The sequence below is a fragment of the Nuphar pumila genome, chromosome 14 (genome assembly GCF_984573655.1).
Source record: "Nuphar pumila chromosome 14, dmNupPumi1.hap1.1, whole genome shotgun sequence".
Taxonomy (NCBI): Eukaryota; Viridiplantae; Streptophyta; class Magnoliopsida; order Nymphaeales; family Nymphaeaceae; genus Nuphar; species Nuphar pumila.
Window position 1 is genome coordinate 13,410,155 of NC_143262.1, and position 16,101 is coordinate 13,426,255.

The following is a 16,101-nucleotide window of genomic DNA, read 5'->3' on the forward strand; positions in this document are numbered from 1 at the left end:
TAAGGGTCTGCCTAAGGGTGTCAATGGGTCGGGTTTGGTTCAGACACAGGTGAAACCAGACTTAGATCAGATTTTCGGATATGGTATCAGCTCCAGATCCGGGCCTAATAAGAGAAACCATGCCCGGATCTGATATGAACTACATGAACCAGACTTAGACCATACCTAATAAAATAATATTTTTTTATCATTTTTTTACATTGAAAAATTACTTGTCTTAATCAGAACTCGGGTTTGGGTCTGGTATAAAAATTTTACAAACTATACCAGTGTTCATGTATTAGTCGGACCTTCAAGTCTAAACTCGGGTCTTCTCATTTGTCACCAGGACCTTCAGGTAAACCGGACTGGTTGACAGTCCTAGGTCTGCCTAACCCCAGCTTGCCTATTAAAAAATAAAAAAACAATGATGACAAAGAGGAGAGTGGGCCATGCCTATCATGGTAAGTAATGTTTGGATACTTATAAATTGGGTCCACGTCTGGTGCATATGTACACGGATCCCATCACTTGAAATAGGATGGGTTTTATCATATATCTAATCCTAACCATCCAATCAATGGCTAGATGGTTCTGTTCGATGGGTAGGATTGAACGTACGATGAAACCCATCCGATTTCAAATGATGGGATCTCGTGTTGGGTGGGTATAGGGCTAAACACTAACTCATGTAATGAGCTGTATATGATACTTAGAGCTGTACATGAATGAAGTTGTATATGAATAGATGACACATTGGTACTTAGTGCTGTATATGAATGAGCTGCATATATGGTTAAATTTGACTTCATTCCAGAATCATGGACGCCTGTAGGTTGTCAAGAATGTTACATCCAAATATCATAGCTAGTGTTTCGGACAGGTTTAAATGGAGATAGAGTTGTTTACTTTATAAGGACTGTTGGGTTGTAAGTAGGATTTAAAAAAATCATCAAAATAAAAGCAGGATCGAATACATGTCTTCGTTAAATCATTGATATCAAAAAAATAAAATCAAACTTAATAAGCGATACCTAAATCTATAGTACTCTACTTGATGGTTGATGATATGATCATCCAGAACCTGTATATCTGACATTTTTAAATTTTTTTAAACTTAATGAGGGAGGGACTAAATTCTCTTTCTAACTTATGGGGAGCCTGAAGAGATGACCATTATATAAGATTTGAAGACCATAACCTAATGTGTTTAGGAGTCTGTCTCTAATTCAGTCCATTATAGAATTGTAGACATGGTACGTCTCTTCACATAGTGTACCACACCATATGAGATATCACAGAGCCCTATCGGATTCGATTACATGAACCAGGCCTGAACTTAAAATAGCCTTACACTATGTGGTTCAATGTATATAGGCACACATGATTTTCTAACAATCTCTCACTTGAGCCACATACGTAACCTTATAATCATACATTGTAACCTTATGAGCTAATTAAAAATACTGCCTTATCAATTGATATCTCTACTAATCAGGTTCGTTGATCATGTCAATATAGAACCAAAGCGATTTTCATTACAAATAACGTAATTGGATCCATCAATAATCATATATATAGACATAACCAAATGACATGGATCAAGTATCGATGTGAATCATGAAAATTATATGCAATGTGATCAAACATGCTTATTTCCAACTGGTCATTCATGAAAACTTTAGTGAGATCAAAACATAATGAGTACAGAATGAAATTGAAATTTTAAGTTTGTATCAAAGCGACAAAAGAAACTTTATTATATCATAGAATATCCAAATACAAACTTCATGTATGTGGCATCCCGCAAAGTCAGAATCAGAATACCCAATTATAACTTCATGTATGTGAACATATAAGCTTTTGTTTTCTGCAAATATCGCATAACCCGTTTAGCTGCTTTTCAATGATCCATATCTATGTTACTAACATATCTGCCTAACATCCCAACAATATATGCTGAATTCGGATGTGTACATACCTGAGCATACATAAGACTCTCCATAGCAGATGCATAAAAAATATGTTCCATAGCCTTAATTTCATACTGGTATTTGGCGCATTGAGCGAGACTAAACGTGTCTTCTTTAGCAACAAGAGTATCCTCTGGTTTGCAATCCTTCATGCCATACCTTTCAAGAATTCTTTAGATATAACTTTTTTATGATAATCAAAGAATACTCCGAGAATGATCTCGATGTATTTGGATCCCTAATACAAAAGAGGCATCCCCAAGATCTTTCATTTCAAATTTCTTTGTCAGAAATCTCTTAGTTTCGTGTAGTATGCTTGTATCATTACTGGCAAGCAATATGTCATTCATATACAAAACTAGAAAAATAAATTTACTTCCACTGAACTTATGGTATATGCATTCATCAACTACATTCATCTTAAAACCAAACGATAGGACAACTTGATAAAATTTATAATACCGCTGACGGGAAGCTTGCTTAAGTTCATAGATGGATTTTTTTAGTTTGCAAACCATTTTCTTGGCATCGCCTGAGACAAAATATTCTGATTGGACCATGTATATTGTTTCATCAATGTCCCCATTAAAGAATGTAGTCTTAACATTCATCTGATACAGCTCTAAGTCATAATGAGCCACAAGTATCATCATAATGCTGAAAGAGTCTTTCGTATAAACCAAAGAGAAAGTCTTTGTGTAGTCAATGTCTTTTCTTTGAGTAAACCCTTTTGCAACAAGACGGGTCTTATATCTTTTCATATTACCCTTTAAATCCCTTTTGGTTTTAAATATCCATTTGCAACCAATGGGTTTCATACATTCAGGCAATAGGACAAGATCTCACACGTCATTGCCCCTCATAGATTTAATCTCCTCATGAATTGATTCAATCCACTTTTGAAAGTTAGAACTTTATGTGGCTTGACGGAAGTTGATTGGATCATCTTTCGTTAGGTCACTATCACCCTCATGTTCTTGTAGATAGACAATATAATCATTTGAAATTACCCTTCTTCTCTCTCTAGTGAATTTCCTTAATGACACTGGTTCTTGAGGTTGTTGAGTTTGAACTCTAGAAGTAAAAGCTTGATTTTGAATAGAGAGATCTAAAGTATTACCTTGATCTGAATTTGTGAGAATAATGTTAGGAATGAAAATATAATCATTGTGATCCATAACTGTAGGAAGAGAAATAAACGCTTCTTCAAAAGTAATGTCTTTTACTTTATCACTTCTCTCAAACTCAGTACCCTCAAAGAAACAAGTATTTTCCATTTCGAAAAATGACTTATTCACAGGGTCATAAAACTTATAGCCTGTAGTCCTTTCAGAATACCCAACAAAATAGTAGCTAACTGTTCTGGAATCCAGTTTTTTCATATGGCCTATAGGGTCTAGCCTCAGCTGAACATCCCCAAATATAAAAATGTTTCATACTAGGCTTTCGACCTGTCCACAATTCATATGGGGTCTTGGTTACTGCATTAGAGGGTACCATATTCAAAATATAAGTTGTAGTCTTTAATGCTTCTTTTCAGAGAGACTCTGGTAAAGTAGAATGAGAAATCATACTCATTATATACTTAAGAGTCCAGTTTTATCTTTCAGCAACACCATTCATGCTAGAAGTGCCTAACATGGTATACTGAGGGACGATCCCACATTCTTCTAAGAACTTAGCAAAAGGCCTTGGATGTTGTTTACCTGATCTATCATATCTGTCATAGTACTTACCACCACAATCAGATATGACAACCTTAATTCTTTTGCCAAGTTGGTTTTCAACTTCGGCCTTAAACGATTTAAATACATCCAGGGACTGAGACTTTTCATAAATTAAATACATATACTTATAACGAGAATAGTCATCTATGAATATAATAAAATATTATTGACCACTCCAAGAAGCTATAGGGAAGGGTCCACAAATATCAGTATGGATTAGTTCTAAGACGTTTGTTCTCCTTTCAGCACCTAATTTTTTTATGTTTGTTTGTTTTACTTTTATACGCTCAACACAAACCTAAAAGTCAGTGAAATTAAGGGAATCAAGAATCTTATTTAACGCAAGCCTTTCAATTCTTTATTTAGAAATATGACTTAAGCGCTTATGCCATAACAAAGCAAAATTATAATTTATCAATTTTTGTTTTGTACCACAAGAACTTAATTGTAAGGTTTTATTAAATAAGGTAATAGTATCAAGTAAATAAAGGTTATCAACCGTAGATAAAGAACCGATGCCAATAAGGTTTGAATCACGAAATAATTTAAATTCATTATTTCTAAATAAACAAAAATAACTGTATTTGTCCAAACTGAAAATAGAAACCAAATTCTACCTAAAAATTACACAATAAATATTTCTTTTAAATCTAAACAATTTTCAGTCTTTAATAAAAACCTAAATGTTCCTATTGTCTCGACTTAAACTGTTTTGTCATCACCCACATAGATGAATCTTTCGGCATCAATTGGAGGTCGACAACTTAGGCAACCTTGCATAAACACACTTATGTGAGTGGTAACACCAAAATCCTTCCACTAAGTGTGTTCGGGCACAGAAGTCAAATTAGAACAAACCAAAGTAAGGAGCGTATCTTTCTTCTCACGCCTGGCATGATACTTGGTATAGTCATTTTTCATGTGACCCTTCCCTTTGCAAAAGAAACAACTAGACTTTGGGTCCTGATGTTTTTTTTGTTTCTTCTACGATTGAGGGTCAACTGTAGCCTGCTTAGTCATTTTCTTTTTCTTAAACTTGTCCTTAGAGGTTATAACCAAATAAATACTCTCAGTCTTCTCTTGCTTCATCATATTTTTTTCTTGCATACAGTGTGAAATGAACTCATTAAGAGTCCATTTATCCTTCTAGCAGTTATAACTGACCTTAAACTGGTTGTACTGTACAGGAAAGGATATCAAAACTAAGTGCATGAGTAAGTCTTCAGACAACTCTAACCTTAGTGCCTTGAGTTTTGAACCAAGATGAGATATCTCCATGATGTACTCCCGAATATTTTATTTGCCCTTATACCTCATTGAGACAAGAATCAAAAGAAGAGTACTTGTCTCAGCCTTTTCATTTTTTTTAAAACATTTTTCAATTCCTTCAAGAAAATGTTTGGCATTTGCCTCTTCGGACATAGTGCCCTTGAAGGATTCAGGAATTGAACGTTTCATGATCATGAGACTCATGCGATTAGATCGATTCCACCTCTCAGAGTTCTTTTTATCCTTAATAGAACTCTTGTCCGTAAGAGCAGGTGGTTGATCTTCTCATAGTGCAAGATCCAGATCTATACATCCAAGCATAATCATAATATTTTCTTTTTAGTTCTTGAAATTAGAACCTCTCAAAACAGGAATGAAATTAATGTTTGCAGATATCATAGAAGCAAAAGTATTAACTGAATAAAGAACAAACAAACTCACGATTAACATACATTTCTCACATGCAATAACATAAAATAACATATTTAAACAGTGGCGAACCCCATTACAAGATACTCAGCACAACATTGATACTTAGTCTTTGAATAGAAGTGTCAACTTGTAAGTGATACTCTAAATACAGTAATCAAAACATGGACAATCAGTCCTATCAAACAATGAGTCTTTCTTTTGACTGACTCGTTATTCACATGAAAAACTAAATGATTGTCCCATATTTATTACTGAAAGTATACATTTAGGCTCGACCAAATAGTAATCTTCTTTTGGGTCGATCACTATTCGCACGAACCACAAACATATAAACATCACAATATTCTAAAATGAACTAACCTACACAACTAAGGTTACTTTGCTAACGTATTAATTTAATTAATTTAATTTAAAATATTGGACCCAGAATAAAAAATAATACCAACGTTCAAATATGTCAACAGATGCACATGAATAATAAGGTAAGCATAATAACATACATGGCAAAAAGTAACTGAATATCGACCCACCAAAGTGATTTGTGATGCACGCCAAATAGCCCTATAAAATCATTAATTTTTTTTTATAAGGCATAGTGCACAGGTCCAGTCGAACCCGAGTACAAACTTGCACCGCCGGGTTGAGTCCAACCAGATCTGACCCACAAAATGGTGCAGCTTGACCCAGTTCAGTCCCCAAAACCAAATGGGGACTGAACCAGTCATGTGCCCCATGATCGAACAAGACCTGAGCCAGTTCGACCCGACTAGTAACCGAACTCGGTTCAGGTCACCAAAGAGGGGCTTGTACTCAGTAATGTACATGATCGAATCGACCCTGGATCGACTGAAGAGGGCGCTGAACCGACCCTGGCCTGACTGAGCTGACTGAAGAGGGCATTGAATCGTCCTGGCAGTCCCAGTCGGCTAATAGGCGCTGAATCGGCCTGAAGGTCATTTTGCTTAGTTCGACTCATATGCCTCATCCCGAGTGGACATCAGTGTGATTCGTCAGAATCCAATGAGGCTCTAACGAATCATCAAAAACTCACTGGCAAAGGGTCGAGTCTCACCGGCGGGGTGCCAAATTCGTCCACAATAGCCACCAACCTGCAAAGATCGCAGGTGTTGGCCGAATCTGGCCTGGATGGCATCCATCCTCTGTCGTCCGGTGAACAGAAGAAAAGAGGGGGGACCTCCGCCACCCACCGTCCGACGACCAAAAAGAAGGTGGCGACCATCCTGTCCTTCAGTGATGGTGTCAATAGGGCACTCCACTGTTGGACATCCTGATGAGGGCCGTCGTTCGTTGCTCGATGAATCGAGTAGCCGACGACCCCTCCTGTCGTTCGGTGACCACAAAAATGGGGGAGGGTCGAATGGCCCTCCCGCATGCTCTAAAATACTATGTCAAGCCCTATCGTGTGGTCACCTGAGTCGTTCAGTGATCATAGCAGGCAGATGCCTGTCGAGCGATCGGACCGAGCGTACGCTCGAACAACGGTCAAAAAAGGGGCAAGCCCCCACACCACTCGGCGGTAGACCGACGATCAAAAAAAAAGTAGGGAAGGCCCAAATGGTCCTTCTGCCCGATCGACAAAGATAGGATGAGCTCAATGTCTATCCTGTCCAACAAACCAAATGGAGACAGAACCCCATGTAGCCCAGCGGCGATCCGCAACTACCATGGATCATCATCGGAAAACCAAGAATATATATATATATATAATCATAATTTTCCAACGATTTAACAGGAACATGCACTCTGATACCATTTATAGGATATAAAAATCCATCAAAATAAAAGCATGATCAAATACATGTCCTCGTTAAACCATTGAGATCAAAAAAATAAAATAGAACTTAATGCAGAAGCGATACCTGAATTCATAGCGCTCTGGTTGATCGTTGATGGTATGATCTTCTAGAACCTGTATATTTGGCCCTTTTCCTTTCTCTAGACCTAATGAAAGAGAAACTGAATTCTCTTTCTAACTTTTGAGGAGCCTGTAAAGAAGGCCATTATATAAAGTTTGGAGACCATAACCTAATGTGTTTAGGAGTCTGTCTTCAATTCAGCCCATTACAGAATTGTAGATAGGGCAAGTCTCTTCACATAGTGTACCACACCATATGAGACATCACATGGTCCTACCAGATTCGATCACATAAACCGGACATGAACCTAAGACAACCTTACAATGTGTGGTTCAATGTATGTAGGCCCACATGATTTTCTAATATTGTATTGTTTCATGGGTGTACAACATGAAGGTGAGCATTTGATTTTACTTGAAACTATGGTGTTGCAGTTTATTCTTTAACAATGGGAAACAAGCAACTCTTCAAACTTCAATTGGTATTATGAGTAACAATAAAACCTAGAAATCACTGTTTAGACAGATTATAGAAGGTCAGAGAAATCTAGCCCCTGGCTATGTAGGAATTCAAAGATTTGTGTAGAATTTTGCAATGTTGGAATCAATGCCTTGTCTTGAGATATGTCTGTTGCTCTCGTTAAAGCTCAAAAATGATGATTGCAGTGCTTGGTTGTCTATGCCAGAAGAATGGGACCTTGTGTCTGAATGTAACATCCACTTGAAGTTGATGATGGTTTGTTTCTGGGTTTATACATATTGTTTCTTTTTATATATTTTTGTACATGGTGAATTCGATCAGGTGGATCCTCACAACTTTGGTGTATTTGCAGAAAAAAGTGGCCATGTTGAACTTACTGACTCTTTGGTCAAATACAGAAACATGTAGCCTTTTGGGGTGGCCTCAATTAATTTTGTTAAAGATATGATTATGCATTCATATCTTGGCATTTCTGCAGATGGGTGTGGTTTCTATCTCAATAAATGTTGAGATGGATGGTCAGCAGTGTTGCATGCTTCAAAAAGTTTGATGCAAGGTCAAGCTTTAGAACCAACGGCTCTACATATTTGGTATGTGTTGTTAGTGCATGTCACCTTGTATTGAGACGTTGCAAGTTCAAAACCCAATGGTGAAGTTGTATAATTGGTGGGGGTCTGCCTAACACCAGTTTGCCTGTAGAAAAAAAGTCAAGTGTAAGAAAGGCTCTCAGGGCTTTGCTTTCTGCTGTCTCGGTTGTAAATCTCTACAACCGAGTTAGTTTAATATATTTTTTCTTTAATGAATCACTTTGTCTTTCTCTTTAAAAAGAAAAAAAAAAGGGCTTGCCAACGGGAGGTCGGCTAATGTGCGGTTGTTGATAGGATGTTTTTCATTGGGGGCATGTTTGAAATCAAGAAAAACTCTCATAGAAAATGAAAATTTTGCCTATGAGAAGTTTTAATATGATAACTTCTTTTAGAAAATTTTTGTCTTGTTTGTGTAGGATGAGAAAAAATTTTGCTCGTTTGTTTGTGCATGAAAATATTGTCCTCTTATGTCAAGTGTTAACAAATGGTATTTTCACATTTATTTTTTGGATTGCATTGAAAAAAAATCCAATCACCTAAACCCCAATAATAATATATAATTGTTTTTTAACCATTTCTAGATATAAAGGCTATTGAAAGCGTGTATTTGAGAAGAAATTACATTTTTCATGTTCCTTGCTTTCACATAGAATTGAAAAAACATATTGATCTACCTGTTTATGGACATACAAGCACAAGTTACTTTTGTATTACGTTGACAAAAACAAAGTTATTGTTGCCTTGTGGCTTGTAAGCTTTTGTGTTTTGAAACAATAAAAGGCATGTTGGGGTAAGGCTTTGTTTCATTAAAGTACATTAACTATACAAATAGACAAAATAACTAAGAGAGTCGCCACTATTGCAAGTGATTAGATTAGGGAGGTTTGAATAAATAAACAACAAAGCATGAATAAATTTTTCATAATGTTAGAAGAAAACCTAAAGAACAGCAATTGAGCATCCCCAATTTTGATCAGGTTCAGAAGCACTGATTTTTCACCACTATCATCAGGAGAGAGAGAGAGAGAGAGGTCACCTGGCTATTGTCATCTCCCCTGCTTCTCCTTTGTTGCCATTGTGGTGGTTGAGATGGTGGTGGTGCATGAAAGGAGAGGGAGGTAGGAGTCGCTAGTGGGGATGGTAGTGGTGCAAAAGAGGAGAGAGAGAAAAGATATGTGGAAGTCGATGGTGGTAAAAGCTACCGAAGGAGGACGCTACGAGAAGGCATCTCTCCCTAGCTACAATAAAACAAAAAAGGAGTGAGAGAGGAGCTTTATGCCTTAGCCCAGAAAAACTTTGATATGAAAGATTCCTCCACCTTCATGTAGAGCAATCTTTTCTATAAAAAATGGCTTTTTTTAAAAAAACTCTCTCAAAGAGAAAATTTCTCTCGTTTGGAAGGGTTAAAAAAATCGTACAATTTTTTCACTTTGTATCATTTTTCTTACAGATTTCTGTGGTGCCCCAAACCCCAACCTTAGAAAAACCTTTGATTTTTGAGGATTTTTTTTAAATGGTTTTTATGACAAACGACAAAAATCATCTAAAGAGAGAGGTAAACAAGGAAAAAAGGCCACAAGCCTAAGCGGATCACACGTAAGTGATATATAATCATCAAAGTCCAAAGTGTATAACCCAAAGTGTTTAAATACAAAATGAGACAAAAGTACATCAATCCTCACAGTCTCTCAAAAAAATAAGAAAAACATCCCCTCAAAACCCCAAACCAACAGGAGTCAGGATCTGCAACTAAGTGTGGGTATCCAAGCCTTCACCGTGTGTCATCGCACCACCGTTGTACCTATTCATCATCTGCATCCCCATGAAATGAGGTCAACACTCTTGCAAGGTGGTGAAGAAACAACATCATATATCTATTTTTCGAAGGAAAAGCATGGAACATGTGACAACATGTATATGTGCATGTGTCAGGTAAGTGTATGTGCTATGAGTCTAAGTAGCAACAGAAGTATAAGTACAACAGGCTGTAACAGTAAAACAAGAAATTAAGCAACTACTATACACAAGTAGCGAAGAATAATAAGGAAATAGAACAAGGATAGTAGCAAGTGACCAGTAAAGGAAACCACTAAAGTAAGTTAGCTGTGATTGATTAGTATTTATGTTCTTCTGATTACTCCTTCGGGTACGCGAAGGAACCTCACATTCTATGAGCCATACACATGGCGTTTGTTATTCAAATTCTAATATGATAATTGGGGATGCTACAGACCGAGTAAAACCTCATGCGAGCAGCACACAGCTGAGAGAGACCCTCACATAGGTAAGGATTGCAATCCATACTACTGCAGTAGTAAGGTATCTTAAAAGATCACTTCGACCTCCCTAACTCTGAGTGACTGGAGGTCAAAGGACGTTATAGCTCTTGTCAAAACATGTGTCGTAGTAACGACTAGTCACTCAGGGTTGTACCATTCACCCTCTCTAAAGTGAACCGTTTTGTGAATGGGGCGCGGCAGTTTATCTTTTTTAGGCTCATTTATCAAGTCATACATTTTTTTGAGGTGTTTATGCCTCGTGGTCCCCGCGGGGTACGCAAATGAGGACTTAGCCTGCCCATTCATGTGCTCAGCCTCACATGGCCAACAAAGAGCACATCGCTTGTGAAAGCGATCATAACGCCATTTTATTATCTTCATATCTAGGGTATAGACATACGTGAGCTCACTCACGAACAAAGGGCCATCGCCCAAAGACTCCAACTGAGTCTAAAAAACCACAACAGTGTGTTGCTCATACCCTATGATGTTCAAGTTTTTGTGTCATTCTTTACATCACATGTATAATGTGCACTTTGTGCACTCATCAATGCCTCAAGCACGAGACCAAGATGTACCTCTCGAGGTACGTACTAAGCAGTACTAGTGTCAAACTGTGCTATGTGCAGGTGCGAGTCTAAGTCACACTTTCTCAAGTCATTCGCACAAGTAATACAATAGAGGCAAGCTACATATGCATAATTATTCCAACAAGTGGCAATATGCGAGTGAGTGTACCAGTTCGCATTCTGGGAAATAAACAACTCTAATAGCAGAACAATATCAGAAGTATGTGAACATCAAGTTATAACAAATATCGCAAACCAAATTACAATTTTCTAAGCTCAGGATTTCTAAGTGTCATACTTTGACAATTTTCATTTTTTAGGACCAGTTCTATGATTCTCGACACACCCACGTGTTAAGGTTGAAATCTAGAATATTCTCATTTGTATGAGAATTATATTCGCATTTCCAAGGTTGGTCGTCGCACTTATGGGAAAAATGATGCAAATACGATACAAAGGACAATTATATATATATATATATACACACCAATAATGTTCCTCAAACATCTCGCTCAGATGTTGACAAAACATAACAAATTCCATAAGAGAATTCATGAATTCAACATACTTACATATCAAGAATGAAGTCTAGAATATTCTCAACTTATGAGAATTACATTAGCATCACCACGGTCGGTTATTGCACTAGCGGAACCCAAAGATGTTGATACGATGTTTTTAAGCGTAACTGTTGGGAGGTTAAAATGGAGAAAAACCTTTATGTGCTTATGGGCAGCGTAAAGCTCACCCAGTAACCCATACTTATGCTGCCAAGGCGGAACCGCGGAGAAACACGAACCCAAACGCCATTTCGGCTACCCGAATGACAGACATAAGGTACGAAGTACCGACGCGTCCAAAAAAGTAAATGGGATCCGTATGGTCACCAATCATATACTTGGACAATGCACACAATATGCCAAAAGTCCAACTGGGTCTGCTGGACAGCGGACCCACACATTCCAACCTCTACTTGGTTGCGGTCAACTAATTAAATTCTTTCTTTTATCGTCACACACACACACACACACATATATATATATATATATTAATGGATCACTTTGTGAGCTTGCGGCAAAAAGGGGATGATTGCACTCATATAGCAAGCAGCAAGAACCCAACCTAATCTGGTCCAGATGGGACCAGACCCCGCTAGCTCACCCTTGCCTAGATCTGACCACAGATGGTGGCACAACAAGAGTGGGCCGATTGGAACTCCCTGGACTTGTGCGGTTCGGGTGTTCCAACCCAAAACAAGACCTATCCCGAGAGGTAACAAGGGGCACTGGACTGAACCTAAAGGTTCAATTCAGGCACTGCACTCGATGTGCAGTCTGGATTAGGGCCCATCAGGCCCGGTTAAATCACTCGGGTGCATTAGCACCTTGCACCCAAGCCCACACTCGTACTAGGGCAAAAGGGGCAAACCGCGAGAAAACAAGTGGGTCTGGTCCAAATGGGACCAGACCTCAGTTAAGGACTAACTCTGGTCTGAACCTAGAGGTTCAGACCGAGCTGCCAGGTAGCAGCAGACCCGGGACAAGGGCCCAGGCCCGTGCGCTACCCGGGTGCAACTAGCACCCGGTGGCAAACTGGGTGCCAAGGCAAAAATGCAGGAAAACAAGAAAAGGGGGGGAAGGGGGGGGCACTAGTCTGGTCATCTGGACGAGATCCTGGCCATGATGTGGCCCTGGTCTGAACCCCAGGGTTCAGACTAGACCTAACCCTTGGGACAGGGTCTGCACTCAGCGCCTCAGGGCTATCGGACTACCCGGGTGTTGTTGGCACCTGAGAGCCTGCCACACGCGCCAAGTAAGAGAAATGCCTTGATGGCCGAGGTGGCTAGGTGCATCTGGTTGAGCCCTGCTCGGACCAGAGTGCACCCAGCTAGGTCTGTCCTAGTAGGGGACAGACCACGCGAACTCCCTGCAAAAAAAAAAAAGAAATGACAAGAAGGGAAAACCGCTGAAAAAAGGGGGGTTTGAGAAAGAAGCAAAATAAGACGGGGAGGAGCAGCCATGGTTGGACTGGACTACAACCATGTTCAGTCCAGAACTTCAGTTATCATGGAGGTTCAAAGGATGGCCCCAGCCTCCTCATGGCAATGAGAGGGGCTTAGGACGCATTAGCTCAAACACATATAAGAAAAAAAAAAGACTTGTGCGAAACCTAACGAAATGGCAAGAAAATTGCACATTATCATGCATGAATTAAAAGAAAATACAACATCCAACCTTATTGAATAGAAACAACACAAGAAGAAAAAAAAGAAAGGCAAAGTTCACGATGCATTCCAAATGAAAATATTTTATGAAACTAGAAGGCATAAGGTGATTCTACATATTTTTTTTGAAACAAAATAAAAAATGCAATTTAAACGAAGCCTTTAAACCGAGTATGAAGTCGGTGGCCTTGAGCCCCTTCTTGTTCTATGAAAATTAAAAGAGAGGGTGCTCAAACAACTAAATAGATCCACTAAGGTAGCTAATCCGCCAAAGGTCATGCATCCATATATGCGTCTGACTCCATGGCTTCATGTTCATACCGTGCACAATTTTTTTTTTTTTGAGAATCCAAAAATAGTGAGTTGAAGCTTCACCTTGATTATCCGGAAGAGGATGGAGGAGAAGCTACAGTGGAGATGAAGCTCGGTTGCAAGGGCTTCACGAAAGTGGTGGAGGTCACACCCCACACAGCTAAGGAGAGAGAGAGAGATGGGAATGAGAGAGAGATGAGAGCTCAAACTCGCCAACCTCCTGGAATGCTCTTTCTCTCCTTCACTAAAAGTTTTTAAACTCTATTGGCGAATGAACCAAGGGCTGGGATTAATGTGGAGGAGATGAGTGACTGGGGTCAATCACACCCCCCCTCCCCCATAGCTGCCCAACATCCTCCACTCGCCCCTTAGGATTTGAAAAGGCTAATAAAATTTATAAGTGTGCCATGGGGCTACCAACCTTGCACCCAATGAGAGCATCCCTACTCATCAATGCTCCCTCTTGGAAAGATCCAAGATGAGATTTCAAAAATCCTATGGGGCGCAACCCCATGCTAATGCTTGAAGGGGCGCCCCACCCTCATGATGATGCCCCTTGCATCATCATGAGGTCATCCTTATGGGTAGGGCCAATCGTGACCCTCCCTTTTGATCATCCTCCAGATCTAACGAATATGCCATTGTCCCAGCTGGTCTTCGTGGTTAGAGACGTTCAACCTTAGTAGAAGTGGTCGACCAAGGGCTTGGTCAACCATCCCCTAGTCGGCCCTAGCTCAAAACGTGATAATGCTTCATAACTAAAATTTATTTAAGTCATTAATGATAATTAAAATATCATAATATATTTTTATTCTAAAATCCCAATTACAATCAAATCCTCATGCTTATCTCAAGAAAAATTTCACCTCTCACGAAATTTTCTTTCGTTATGACTCATGTTCTATTAATGCATGTTTCTAGTAATTCACATGCAATAACAAGGTTTTTTCCTCGTTTGGGTCCCAAATTTGGGGATAAACTAAATACATATATTATAAATTTACCTTAGAATTTTTAGAAGTTAATTCATCACGGAATGCCTTCAATTGCTATTTACATTTCACTTACGTGATTTCGGACCTTGTATATCCATACATGTATAATAATGAAAATTTCTCAAAATCATACAAGAAATTTTCATTTCACTGAAGCACATCGTATAATATTATCTTAAAAATATTACTTTCAAATGTGCTCTTAGGGTGTCGGATTTTTAATTCGAGTAAAATATATTGGTTGGCATCCTTATCACCTGAATGGAATAATGAGATTTCTTATCCGTCTGAGATATCCCACTTTAATTGGACTCTTGACGATTGTTGGTATCTTATCATATGCATGCATATGTATATTGTATCTCTTTCTCTCTGTTTTGTGAATGAATAATAAGGTCTCTTTCTTTATCGTGGACGTAGGTAAATACTGAACCACGTAAAAACCTATTTTTCTTCTCTTCTTTGTGATTCGCGATCATCTGTTATTGTCTTTATACCATTTAACATGGTATCAGAGCAAACACTGGCCTACTGATCTTAACCCACCCGCTATTGTTCATGTTCTTCTTCGACAGAGGATGCTAGTTATTGTTGACCTCCATTTACCATGGGAGACAAGAATGAAAACTTCAATGAGTCGACCATTACCACCAAGATTCTGGTGCAACAACGGAACCCAACCTTGAAGATAACTACCATGCCCCTAAATGGATCGAACTACCTTTCTTGGTCCAAGACAACGATATTGTTTTTTAGTGGCAAGTCAAATATCTTTTCGTCAACGAAAAGATTACTCCCCCGAAAAAGAGCAATCCTACATATAAAGAGTGGGAATCTAGGAACCACCTTTTGATGTCCTGATTCCTTAACTCCATGAAACTAAATATCACTAAGGGATTCTTGCTCTTGGAGATGGAAAAAGATGTGTGAGATGCCTTAAAAGAGATCTACAAAGAGAAAAACAACCTTGCAAAGTTGTACCAACTCGAGCAACATAGCTTTTGATTCTTAAAAAGCTGATCGAGCACTCAATGCTTACCACAAAGAGTGTGAGGGGCACTATGGTAGTCCTTGTGTATGTTGATGATATAAACATTATCGGGGATGACACACACTTAATAGAAAAGTTGAAATAATACCTTAATCAATAATTTGAAATCAAAGACCTTAGGCACCTCAAATACTTTATTGGAATTGAAGTTGACCACATAAGAAAAGGGGATATTCATCTGCCAGAGGAAATATATCATAGATTTCTTCATGGAGACTAGGATGCTGGATCCAAACCCATTGACACGGCCATTGAAATGAACAAAAAAAATAAAAAAGATGTAGGAAAGCCCACAAAAGGGTGGCAAGTTTTCAAAGACTAATGGGATGCCTAATATACCACACGAT